Source organism: Crocodylus porosus, unplaced genomic scaffold (genome assembly GCF_001723895.1).
Source record: "Crocodylus porosus isolate Cpor-Errol unplaced genomic scaffold, CroPor_comp1, whole genome shotgun sequence".
NCBI lineage: Eukaryota > Metazoa > Chordata > Crocodylia > Crocodylidae > Crocodylus > Crocodylus porosus.
This window is the reverse complement of record NW_017728943.1, coordinates 83,227,532-83,239,507: the sequence shown is the minus strand read 5'-3', so window position 1 is coordinate 83,239,507 and position 11,976 is coordinate 83,227,532. Positions and strand designations below refer to the sequence as shown.

Below are 11,976 nucleotides of genomic sequence, written 5' to 3'. Positions count from 1 at the left end.
TGTTAAGATTTAAAGACGATATTCTGTCACTCAGTGCTATGGAAAGTTTGTCCACCCTAAAAAAAAATAAAATTCCTGCATAGTCAAATCATTAAACGCAAAGATAAAACAAGAACAAATAAAAAAGTGCCTTCTCTTCCTAACTAGGGTGTGAGAGCTTTTGTGAGCAAAAGCTCAGTTTTCAAACCATTTAATTCAATAACATATATGAGGATTTCCTTAACATATGTTGTACCCTGTTTTTCAAAACTTCTAAAGATTATAAATGTATATGACTCATAAGTGGAAAAAAACATGAAATGCACTTTTATATATGATATGATAACAAAATTAAGCAGTTCAGAAAATAAGATGATTTTGTTGTAATTAGGGGGATTGATGCATTCCTGGAACATTAAATATACGTGTTATTTTTCCCTTTAAAATTTATTTTTTCTGTCTGTAATCTTAAGGGTTTTATAGTTTTACACAGAAAGAGAGACATTTTGTGCCTACTAACAGAAAGTTACATTTAAATTGTTTCATGGCAGTTTGGTGTAAAAGACTAAAAATAAAAACACATTGTTCCGACTATTGTGGACAACTTTTCCAGACAGGGGAAACCAGAAGGTTTTTATGACTTAGGAAAGTAGAGTTCCCAAAGGGCTGGTCTGCTTTTCTTCCACTCTTCCCTTTAGGATTTTCTGAAAACATTTCACTCTTGACTCTGCAGTACATTTATAGCCTTTTATTTTTAGGGTTTTGTGTGTACAGCCTGTGTCCATGTTCCACCCTTCCCCTCTGAGTAGAGTTTTCCCACGTTGACAGAAGTATATTTCAATGTGGGCTCTTGTTCATGTGCTGTACATTCCTACTTGAACATGACTAGAGATTCAAAGTGTTTTCCCCTGTTAGTGGAGCTAGCAGCTAATAATGGCTTCACCTGAGTCTAGGCTCAGCCCTATGTAAGGGACAGTGCATGTCTGAGCTGCCGCGCAAGGCACTGTGGAAGGAAAGTCTGCTTAAGAGATGCCCAGTTTACTCTGTGTTTCCCCTTTGCACAAAGTGCATGGAATGTAAAGAAAGACAGCTGTAGCCCTTTACAGGTCACAACAGCGCCTTTACCAGAGTCCCCAGCTGGCAAGGTTGACCACCAAATACCCACTTGCTCCCAAATGGTGGCATCCAGTCGGCAGTTCCTTGTCTCCCTGCAAAACTACAATTCAGTTAGATCTGATGTGGTTATGAGTGGGGAAAATTATCCTGTTTCGTGTCTCTGAATTAGGTGTGTAAGATAAGCTATCCTAATGAATTTTATAACTAGGGTATTTTTTTAAGAATAGAAATAGAAATCTTATTTCTGATTGGCTACATCTTTTCTTGATGGCATAGCTTGTTTACAGCATAGAATTCCTTTGCAAGAAGGAGAAATCATTTATCATAATGCAATGTTATAGTACAGTAATGGTTTTAAAAGGAATAACCAAAATTAGGGCCCTGATTCCATTCTCAGGCTCCTAAATAAATGGCCTAAATTTCAGAAGCATTTAACCATTGCCAGGATAGATGACTATCCTGAACTTGTTTTAGAAAGATTTTAATGATACTTCTTTTTTCTGAGCATAGGTTATGCTGTCCCTAAACACTGATCATATGGTTACTTAGAATATCTGCTTTGTACGCCATTGATTTTAACTTTAGTAGTCTTTCTGGAAAAGTATAAATGCATTAAAAATGTAATTGTTCTATTTGCTGGCATAAAAATATACTTTGTCTTCACTTAACAAGAGAGACATGCTCTGGTATACATTTTTTATTCAATACATTAGCCATGATAAAATTATTTGGCATTAACTAAGGATTTTCTACATTCTAATATTTGGACTTCTTAAACCAGAGCCTCAACTGTAAAACTAGCAAGTAAAAACTTGCTAACATATATGTCTTTTGAAAAAGTTGGACCCCTGCCTTATGTGTGTTTTCCTTAAACAGATCAATTCTTCAAGTTTAATTCCATGGCGATTAAAAAGGTTGCCTGAAACTAAGATTTAGCTATTTAACTGATAAAACTATTAGTCTGTTTGAAATAATTCTTAAATCTTTTAATATTAACCTTTTCTTAGTGGTTTAAGACAAGAAAATTGTCTCTCTGTGAATGCATCTGCATGAAACGCTACATCGCCGTAGTGATGAGCTACAGCAACGTAGCATCGACAGGCATGAACTGTGATGCCAGAGCTCCTGCGCAGTAGCAATGAGCTACTGCACAGTAGGGTCAGAAATGACCCGTGTGCTGCAGTAACGGCGGTTACTGTGCAGTCATTTAGTACTTGCTAAAGCAGGTAGCAATTGACTGCGTACTACAACTGCGGAGTTGGGGGCACGTGCAGACACGCCCTGTGTGAAGTATATTTAGGGCTATAAATATGAAGAGCTGGGAAATACGCTTGATGAATAATCACTCTGTCATATCCAGAACTGGAGCATGCTCAATCATAGAGGTTTCTGTATCAACGTAGTGATCGTTATTAATACAGTGTTCATTATTATTCAATAGGCCGTATGAGAAAAGACCTGCAGTTAAACTTTCTGTCCACTCAGAAGAGGCCCAGAAGTTAGCTAAAATGGAAAGAAAGTTCTCACTCCAAGAACATGGAGGAGGTATGAACTGGCCATAAATAAATTTAGACTGGAAATTAGAAGACTGTTTCTAACTGTCAGAGCAGAGTTTTGTTCTGGAGCAGCCATCCAATCACTGTGAGCAAAAAACAGAACTACTATTTAGAAACAGCTTGCTTCATTTTATGAAAGAGATTATATGATGTTTGCTTTTAATAACAAGAGACCTGATGATCTAGGAGATCTCTTCCAGTCCTATGTTCCTAACATACACTTCCTTTCACTTCTAACCAGTGACCTTATGTTTATATAGTAACAAACTTTCACTTTCTGGTTCAGGCAGCTCTTTTTCCAGGGGGATGGAGGAAGTGGTAGAGAATACAACTAACAAATTAAAATGTTAATATTTCCAGTGTAGTGCGGGAAAAAGAACACATAAGATGGAAGAAAGGTAAGGCTGCAGAATAAGGCACTGTAATTGGGAAATTCCAGAATTAAGACTCCTTACTTCAGCCCTTTATACGTGTGCAATGGGACTTTAAGTATACAATCATATGTTATATATAACCCTACCTCATTCAGACTCCAATTCAACAAAGCATACTTAAAGTCTCAATGGAATCAATGAGTTTTAAGTATGTGCTTAACTCTTCATACAGATTAAAGGCTTCAGCATGCAGGATAGATGTTTTCCCCCTTTTTCTTTCTCTCCTGTTCTCCCACCCACACTGACCATTCCTGTTTAGGAAGGCTTGTACCGTGTGTCTCTCTCTCCCTGAGTCACCTTTCCTTTGCTGCCTGTGCCCTTGTTCTCTAAAGCCCTTTTTCTCTAATGCCTCTCTAATGTGTTAGGTTGTCTTCGTAAACAGTATGTAATAGGATCTGCAGATGTGCTCAAGCGTCTGAGCCTACCAGTGTGTCTGTTAGTGGAGACTGTTGCTTTACATCTGCTGAGACTGTCGTGCTTCAGGCTTGACCAGCTGCACCTGTCTGAACACATGGGAACCCTGTAAGAGCTTTAGACAATGCCAAATGAACAGCTATGCCATTTTCTTTGTTTGGTACTTGGAACCCATTTTTGGCTAATCAGGCCCTTCAAAATGCTATGAGTTCATCAGGGAAACAAACAAACAGCAACATCAATAAATCCCTCAAACTCTTGGCATTCAAAGTGCCACATTCAAGTCATACAAGGCGTTGAAATTCCAGTGTTAATCTCTCCCTCCCTCAGGCCTTCCCTGTATGAAATGAGGTCTGTAACCCCCTGCAAGTGCCTGGAGATCTATGTATAAAACTCTGTTATAGAAATGTAAAGTATTATAATTGCTATTGTTATTGTTAACATTTTCTGTATAATAGAAATAGATTCTCTATAATAGAACAAGAATGAACCTGAGGCGGTGCTGTTAGTTTCATCCCAGTCGCCCTTCTCTTAACATGTGGGCAAAAGGCTGTTATGAAGTTTGTTTGTAAAGCACTTCTTGCTACAGTAGTGTAGTGCTTAAAATGTTATCAGAAAATAAGTAATGGATGAAGCATTGCTTTTATCCCTGGTTTCTCTATAGAACAGTCAGGTATGGTAAACCATGTTAATGCCAGGTTATGACCTGGCTACAGAAACCAAATTTTGGTCCACCTGCTTGGGAAATATTCCTCTATACTGTGCAAATCCATGCTTCTTAATTCAAACTCCACCTTTTTGTCTTAGTTAGTGAGATATTTTCTGAGGGATGGCTTCTTCTCCTCCTTCAAGTAGAATTTGGTGTTCAAAACACAAACTACGGCACTAGGACTGAGTCTAGATGACACTGTAGCTTTCACTCACCAGGATAGCAGGCAGTAACTCCCTATCAACATGATAAATCAGAACAAGGCTAACTAGTCTTTCTGACCTACTATAAAACAGTTAGCTAAGGGACAGAGTGCCATGATAAGAGTGCAGAGTCTTTTAGCTCAAGCAGTTGCTCATGTGGTTAGATCTATAGGTCTCAGGTTCAGTCTCTTTAGTCACTGACAGTCTCACAGATGCAGTATTATGTATGTGGAGCTCTGCTGGGTGAACCTCTGAGGTCCTGAACAAGTTTCCCTAGCCAGCATAAATGATAACCTATTCAGTGCACCCCCACTCTCTTTTCCAGCTCCTTTGTATAGATGCTTCCCAGTCCACCAGCAATTCCCTCCTTGCTTAATTAGTCCTTTACTAAATAGCAGCCTTACCTGGGGTTCTGGGGGCCTGCCAGGGCTCCAGCAGCAGCAATCCAGGTGCACAGAACCTGGCTGGCAGCTGGAGTGTGGCTCTGTCAGGCCCGGCTCCGGTTCTGGGTGGCACACGCTGCCGCCACATGCACTGCTCTGCTTTTTTCTGCTGCAGGTTTTTTTGGCACTGGGTTTTCCCAGTGTAAAAACCCCCCCACCATGCTGCAAATTAGCAGTGCAGTAAATGCCTCCATTTGTTGTGCACATGGTTTGTGGCATTACAGACAGATCTGCAGCACTGCAAACTGCACTTCCATGCTTCTGGAGATGTACCCTAAGGTGCCATCCTGCTCCACTTTCTAGCTACCAGCACCACAGCACTTAGCTGTTTACCTTCCACTGCTGCATCCCTTTTTCAAGGACATGTTCTTTTCCCATACTCATCGCTTTTATTCTGCTTACCATCTCACCCAAGTCCCTGACCTATTTGACACAAATGTGCATACATACAATATTATGTACTATTTGTCATTGCTAATGTTATTTTAAAAAGCTTGACTGATGAAGGTTATGTTTCTCATATTTCTAGTTTGCCACAGAAGCAACACCAAGAACCTGCTGAAGTCTGAGATTTTTCCTACAGTGTTTAGATCTTAAGTGTGTTGGGTTGATCAGGAATTTTGAAGGAAATATATGTATATTACTGCCAGTAATAGCTGCATCTTAAATCAATGCATTAAATAATTTTCTACCATATCCAGGCAGGTAGTATCATATCAGAAAATCTAAACCATTTTTTCTGAAGCAATTTGGAAACGTAAAACTGCAGTCACTGTATTGTAAACATTAAAGCAAATGTTTAGTATATGTGGTGCATACTGTGTTCCTATTTCAGACTGTTGTGCCAACTTTGAACCTTTTGTAAAATATAGTACTGAGGGCATCCACATGCTTAAACAAGTAGTCTCCTATCTTCAAGTTAAAAAGTCACATATATCTGCAATTGTTTATGGGTTAGAAAAGCAAGATATCATTCCAAAGTGATAAAAGAAAACTTAAAACGTGCTCATTTTTCCTGCAATTGTACTTTTAAAAACAAGGCATAACCTTTAATACAGTTTGAAATCTCCTTCTTCCCCTTTCCCCCAAGTTTTCTACCTTTAATCCTTCTGTAAGCATATTGACATTTGTTGTTAAAATGTTAACCATACTTATTTCTACTACATTGTAATGTCTACAACTAGGCAAAAGATAGAAATAAATAAATAAAGAATCACAAAATGTTTATAGCTGAAACAATTTTATAATATGGCTTGTGTCCCTGTAGTGCATGCATAAGTCTATAACCCTCTTAAAATTATGGGCTCAGGCAGCTAAAATATTAAAATGTAACTCCTTTTAGATCCTTGAAGCTACCTTGTAGCTTAACCCTTCCCAGTGAAGGTCAAGATAGTATTATTCATCTGTCACAAATGCCTACAGCACACTATTCACACTGTTGGAGATGTTCTGGAAAATGAAACTATGAAAACATTCCAAAGGTTCAACAGACTTATAGTCTATTGAAAGACCATCTTGAACACAACAGAGAGCTTAGTTTATGTGTCATTATGCTGTCATATAAAAATCAAAACTCCACCTTGGGACCTTTCTGCTTTCTCTACTGCATTTTAAATAAGAGTTTATACCATGCAAGTACTAATTCCATACACACAAACTGGCTATGTGTAAATGTGCAAATAATCCAGAAGCAGTTTACTTAAGAGTAAACTGCTAGAGAGTAAATTCTCCTGGGCACGTGTCTACATGTCCAGAGACATGGGAGCAGATTTGCTGCTCCTAGCAACAGACTGCTTCCACTCCCTGCAGCTCTGCAACGGGCCCCTGCAGCAGCCAGGGGTAGCTCTAGACTCTCCCTGAGTGCTAGCCTAGGGGCCAAGAGAGAGCTGGCTCCTGGTGGGGGCTGCGACATTGCTCCCTGCCCCTGGGAGCTGTCAGCTGCTGGGATGGGCTCCGCCGCTGGAGCTTGAGTGGGGACCAGCTTCACAGTCATGGGTCTGGTGCTGGGAGATCCTTTGCTCCCAGCACCAGCTCTTTCATCACAGAGCTAGCACTAGGAGAGAAGAATCTCTCAGCTCCAGCCCCGTGACCATGGAGCTGGCCTTGGAAGAGAAGGATCGCCCATCCTGGGTCCCGCGACCATGAGGCGCAGGCTGGGAAATACGGATCATGGAGTTGGGGCTGGGAGCTCTATGCTGCCAGGGCAGGGGGACATTGGTCCTGCCCAGGCTTCAGTGGCAGAGCCTGCCCCAAAAGCAGGCAGTTCCCAGTAGCAGGGAGCAATCTCCTGTTCCCTGCTGTCTGGCTGACCAGGAGCACATTTGGTATCTACATGTGTGCTACTGCACAGTAAGTAGTAGGTAGCAAATTTACTCATGATTAGAACCAGTTACTGCACAGTACGTGTCTGCACATGTAGACTTGGATGCTTACTACACAGTAATTAGCTTTACTGCGCAGTAAAGCATCTCATGTAGATGTTAAGCAACTCAGCTTCTCATCTTAAAGTTATATGTGGAAATAAACATATTTTCTCAATTTAGGCCTGTGTTAGTCATTCAGATGTCATTTTCTTATATTTCAAAGATGCATTCCCCAATATGATGTAGCCTACATTGTTCATCTCTTCCCATTTACACAAAAAAATGCCTTTGTGATTCAATTTCTGCCTTAAGTTCTAAAAGTAAAAATGTATCATTGTTTTATTTTAAAAGAAATGTGTTTATTGTCTCTTTTGGAATCACACACTGGAAATAACCATTCTGTAGAATTGTTAGCACATTGTGAAAGATTATTTGTTTATAAGATCAACCAGTATGCCCAAAGGGTATTCATTCCTCACAGGATAAGAATCCCCTAATAAATTAGAAGTAGCATGTAACAGGCAGTGCTGGTCATTGCATATAGCCTGTCTGTCTAATTTTGCCCTATTCACGTTGTTAAGTCCAAATGACAGGCATTCTGGCCTTACAACAAGGAATGCTGGGAAAAAAGGTTCAACTCATTTTCATCAGTGCAAGAGGAACTAAATAGTTTAAGGAAATGGAAGGAATAGCATTTCTCCAACCAAAAGGTGAAGAAAACAATTTAAAGAAAGTAGTCTTTGAAAGAGATGGCATTGTTTTGGCCAGACCAGGGCATATGGAAGCTGCAAAAGGCAAGCCAGGATTCTGCGCTAGAGTAAAGAAAATTGCCACGGGGAAAGAGAAGTGGTTGGCAGTTGTATCTAATGTTTTTTCCTTTGTCATTGGCTGGGACAGAAGCTGAACTATCCTTCAGCTTTGAGGAACAGCAAAGGTATGTTGCTGTTATGCCACAGAGATTGAAGTGTCAGAGGTCTGACCCAGTTTCTGGATAAGGAGAGACTGTGACTCATGGAAAGATAAAATAAGTGAAGTACTTGTTTGACTTGACTCTTTTGTATATGGGCTTTCCTTTTTTTTAGAAAGTTGTAGTTTGGCATAAGTCCTGCCAGAAACGGACCACGTTTCAGAGGTAAGAAGTTGTTTCCATAATGTAAAATTAAATCTAAAAGGTACTGAATGCCCCATTTAAGTAGTCAATGACAAAAAATTTACAAAGGGGAGGAAAAGGTATCTTAAAACAGTGGTGTCTAACCTGTGGCAAGTGCTACAAGTGAGGAGGGAGCAGGGAACACAGTGGCAGATAAGGCAGGGAGCAGAAAGCAGACAACAGATTGGACAAGGAGCACAGGGCAGGGAGCAGAAAGTAGATTAGGCAGGGGAACAGGATTGGAGTGGCACTTGGGGAGGGTGCAGGGCTTACCTGGTGGGATGCCTGCCAAACAGGTTGGCTCCTACTATCTTAAAATGTACTTCTGTGCTGCTTCCCCACAATATGATTAATGGAAAATTTGCCATATATTTTGAGTTTAACTCAATGTCATATTAGTCCCTTTTAAGCATGTAAAATGGCTTACTGCTAATTAATTTATAATGGTACATGCTAAAAGCTTTCCGAACATTAAGACAACTGCTGTCTGCCTTGAGGGATTAGAAATCTTCTGTGCCTCATAAGCAGCTATATTCTATTTCACAAGGAGCCATCCTTTGAGCATCTTGGGTTAAATTCCTTTATTGATTTTCTTCTTTATAATTTGACTAACTAGAAACAGCTGGATGGCAAGTACATTTATGGGCATTTCTGACATTTTGTTAGTGAAATATTTAAATAGAACTGTATTCAAGAAAATTACTTGCCAAAATATTTTGGTTTATAAGCAAAATTGAGTTCAAGTAGTTTATACAAACATATTTTCATGGAACAGTAGAAAGTTCCTTCCTTATTCTTTTAAAACCTGTAAGAAATATGCATAAATTAGCAGAAGCCCTCATAGATCAAGATCATGGATATGGTAGAACTAAGTCCTGAGCTTCTGCCAACTAGAATAGTTGAACATTTGAGGTAAATAAATGAGAGATTGATCAAGACTCCAAATAGCAATGAAGAGACTAATCAACACATGAGTTATGGATATGGATTTTCATTTCTTTATGACTGATAAAACCTGGAAGAAACAGAACTCTCCCCAGAAATCCTATTTATGTTATATTAATTAACTCAGTTGTCATGTAACCTACCCTGTAATCACAATTTAATTCCTGTCAGAACAAAATTTCTATTAAAAATGGACAAGCAGAAAAGGACACTTCCCAATGTCAGTTCCTAGGCAGAGCTAAGTTACTCAGCAGGTTATCCAGAAATTTAGAATTCCAGTGTTTTCCAGGTTTAAAAAAAAAAATCACACAATAGTAAAGATCTCAAGCAGAAGGCAGGGTAGATTTGCATCTCATACGCTGGGGTTTCAAATTCATCTGGCCCCCTGGGCTGCATAAGGGGCATAGAGCCAGTTTGTGGTTTAGATAGGGCCCACAGACAGTCCCCATGTGCTAAGTCCAGTGTGCAGAGGCAGTCCAGGGTGGGCACTGCATGCAACACATGCCCTAAACCAGCCCTCATGCTGCTAGTAGCGTGTGCACTGGCTCAATCCTGCATACCACATGTAGCATGTGCCAGCACCAGCCCCAGCTCTGGTCCCAGCCCTAGCCCTGACCCACATGCTGCAAGCAGTACACGCTAGCCTCAGCCCCATGCATATCACAGATGAACATTGATCTGCCATCAGCTCTAGAAGGGCACAAATGCCTGTGGCAGTGCACTTTAACCTCCCTGGGTGCTCCATTGCTGACCTCAGCAAACCTTTAAAATTTGGTTTGAACAGGAAATTGTGGAACAAGAAATCATTTGCAGACTGTATTGTGTTGAGTGTGGTTTAAACAGGAGCTACATATTCTTATCTCAATGGTTAGATTAGGGAGTCCCCTGTGGTTCAGTGGTAGAATCCTTGTCTGCTATGTAGGAGGCTGGGGTTCAATTCCCAGGTGCTTATTGCAAGTACAACCTTGGAGGCACCAACTGTCTGCCCTCACTCTGGCTTTTGGATTCTGTCTCAGTCCCCTAAGGGATGTGGAAGGTCTGGACAGCCTCCACTCCTCTAAAAATGCTTTTCTAGATATATGCATTGAAGGTCTGGGTGACCTGTCACGGTTAAGATCAATGGTTGCCAGACCTGGATTAGGTTTTGTGACTCCTTTGTTTTTATGGGTTCTTTGCCTCTCACAGTACTGTCCCCCTCTCCCTCTCCCTCACCTCTTGCATACTAATTACTCTTTCCATTCTGTGCACTGCTTTGTTCATGCCCTTTCACAGCCTCTGCTGAAGTGAACTGTAGCTCAAGAAAGCTAATGCTACATACATCTCTAATTTAGTTAAGTTACAAGGTGAAAATCTACGCTGCCTTCTACTTTACTTCGGACTAACATGGCTGACTATGTCCTGAAAATCACAAGGTAAAACGGAAAAAAAGAACTGTACAATCACAGTCATTAAAAACTTCTCAAATGTCATAGTTGGTGACATAATGCAACTGGATAATTTCAGAATTAGAATTATTTAAGGTTTGTCCTGTACTACAGAAAAACAAGGGAATGCTGTAGATACTGAGAATTTCACCAGTTTATTGTAAATGATGTTGGCAAATATAAAACGACAAATAATTTTTGTCTACGTTAGGGCTAAACAGGAGAGGCCTTGAAGAGGCCCTCTATTGGAGTCATTTTATCCCAAGTGAAACAAATAGCTCCCATAATAAATTGTTTTTCATAGATTTCCCGCCCCTAGAAAATTACAGCTCTGCCTTTTGAAACAACCACTTTTTTTCCTGTCTGATAGCTGGTTGAGAATCTTCAAATTCAGTATCCTCAACTGTTCATTGACAAAGACAACTATACAGCCTCACAAAGGAAATGAAGGAAATTGTGAATAATTAAAGTGGCTCAAAATGAATAGAGAAGTCACTTTTCTTTATGACTTGAGTCATTCATATTCATGTTCTTAACCAAAAAGGTCCCATTGTTTGCAACAAAGAATCTCTCTCCCTGTAAAATGCTACCTTTTAAGAATGAATTAATTGTATGCCTTCTGATATGCCGGATCCCTAGGCCTTGTAAGTTGCTCGTGTGTTTCTTTTCTTTATTCATATGGGGGGGGGGGAGGAGAGAATAGAAATTTCTGTAATATTATTAACATTTGTAATATGCAAGTATATTTAAGTTTGTAATCTGCAAAAAGTTGCTAATTAGTCTACAGACAGATTCTGAATATGTGGACTTTCTAGGGCTCCAGTTTTAGTACAAACTGGGCACATCTACATGTGCCCCTACTGTGCTGTCGTTTAGTACTTCCTCTAGGAAGTAACAGTCATTACTGCGCCATATTGATGGCACATGGTTATTTTTAGCGGCTATGTTGCTGAAGCAACACACTATAGCGAGGGAATGCATTGCTACAGCGATGTAGCTGTGGCATCACAGTTTGGGCTCCCCAACACTACGTTGCCATAGCGCATTGCTATGGTGATGTAGTGTCTTGTGTATATGTGCCCACTGAGGTTCATAGATTTCATAGATTTCATAGACATTAGGGCTGGAAGGGACCTCGGGAGATCATCGAGTCCAGCCCCCTGCCCGAAGGGCAGGAAGTCAGCTGGGGTCATAGGATCCCAGCAAGATAAGCATCCAATTTACTCTTGAAGGTGTTCAA

General features: G+C 40.2%; 1 long non-coding RNA gene across 1 annotated transcript in view; it reads right to left on the bottom strand.

The window, feature by feature from the left end:
• Positions 1–6,617: 6,617 nt before the first annotated feature.
• LOC109319255 overlaps positions 6,618–11,976 on the bottom strand; it is an 8,374-nt gene continuing 3,015 nt past the window's right edge. The window contains exons 2-3 of the long non-coding RNA XR_002103438.1: positions 10,668–10,672; positions 6,618–6,630 (exon numbers count right to left, since the gene is read on the bottom strand). This is a non-coding gene — a long non-coding RNA (uncharacterized LOC109319255). The remainder of the gene's footprint in view (positions 6,631–10,667; positions 10,673–11,976) is intronic.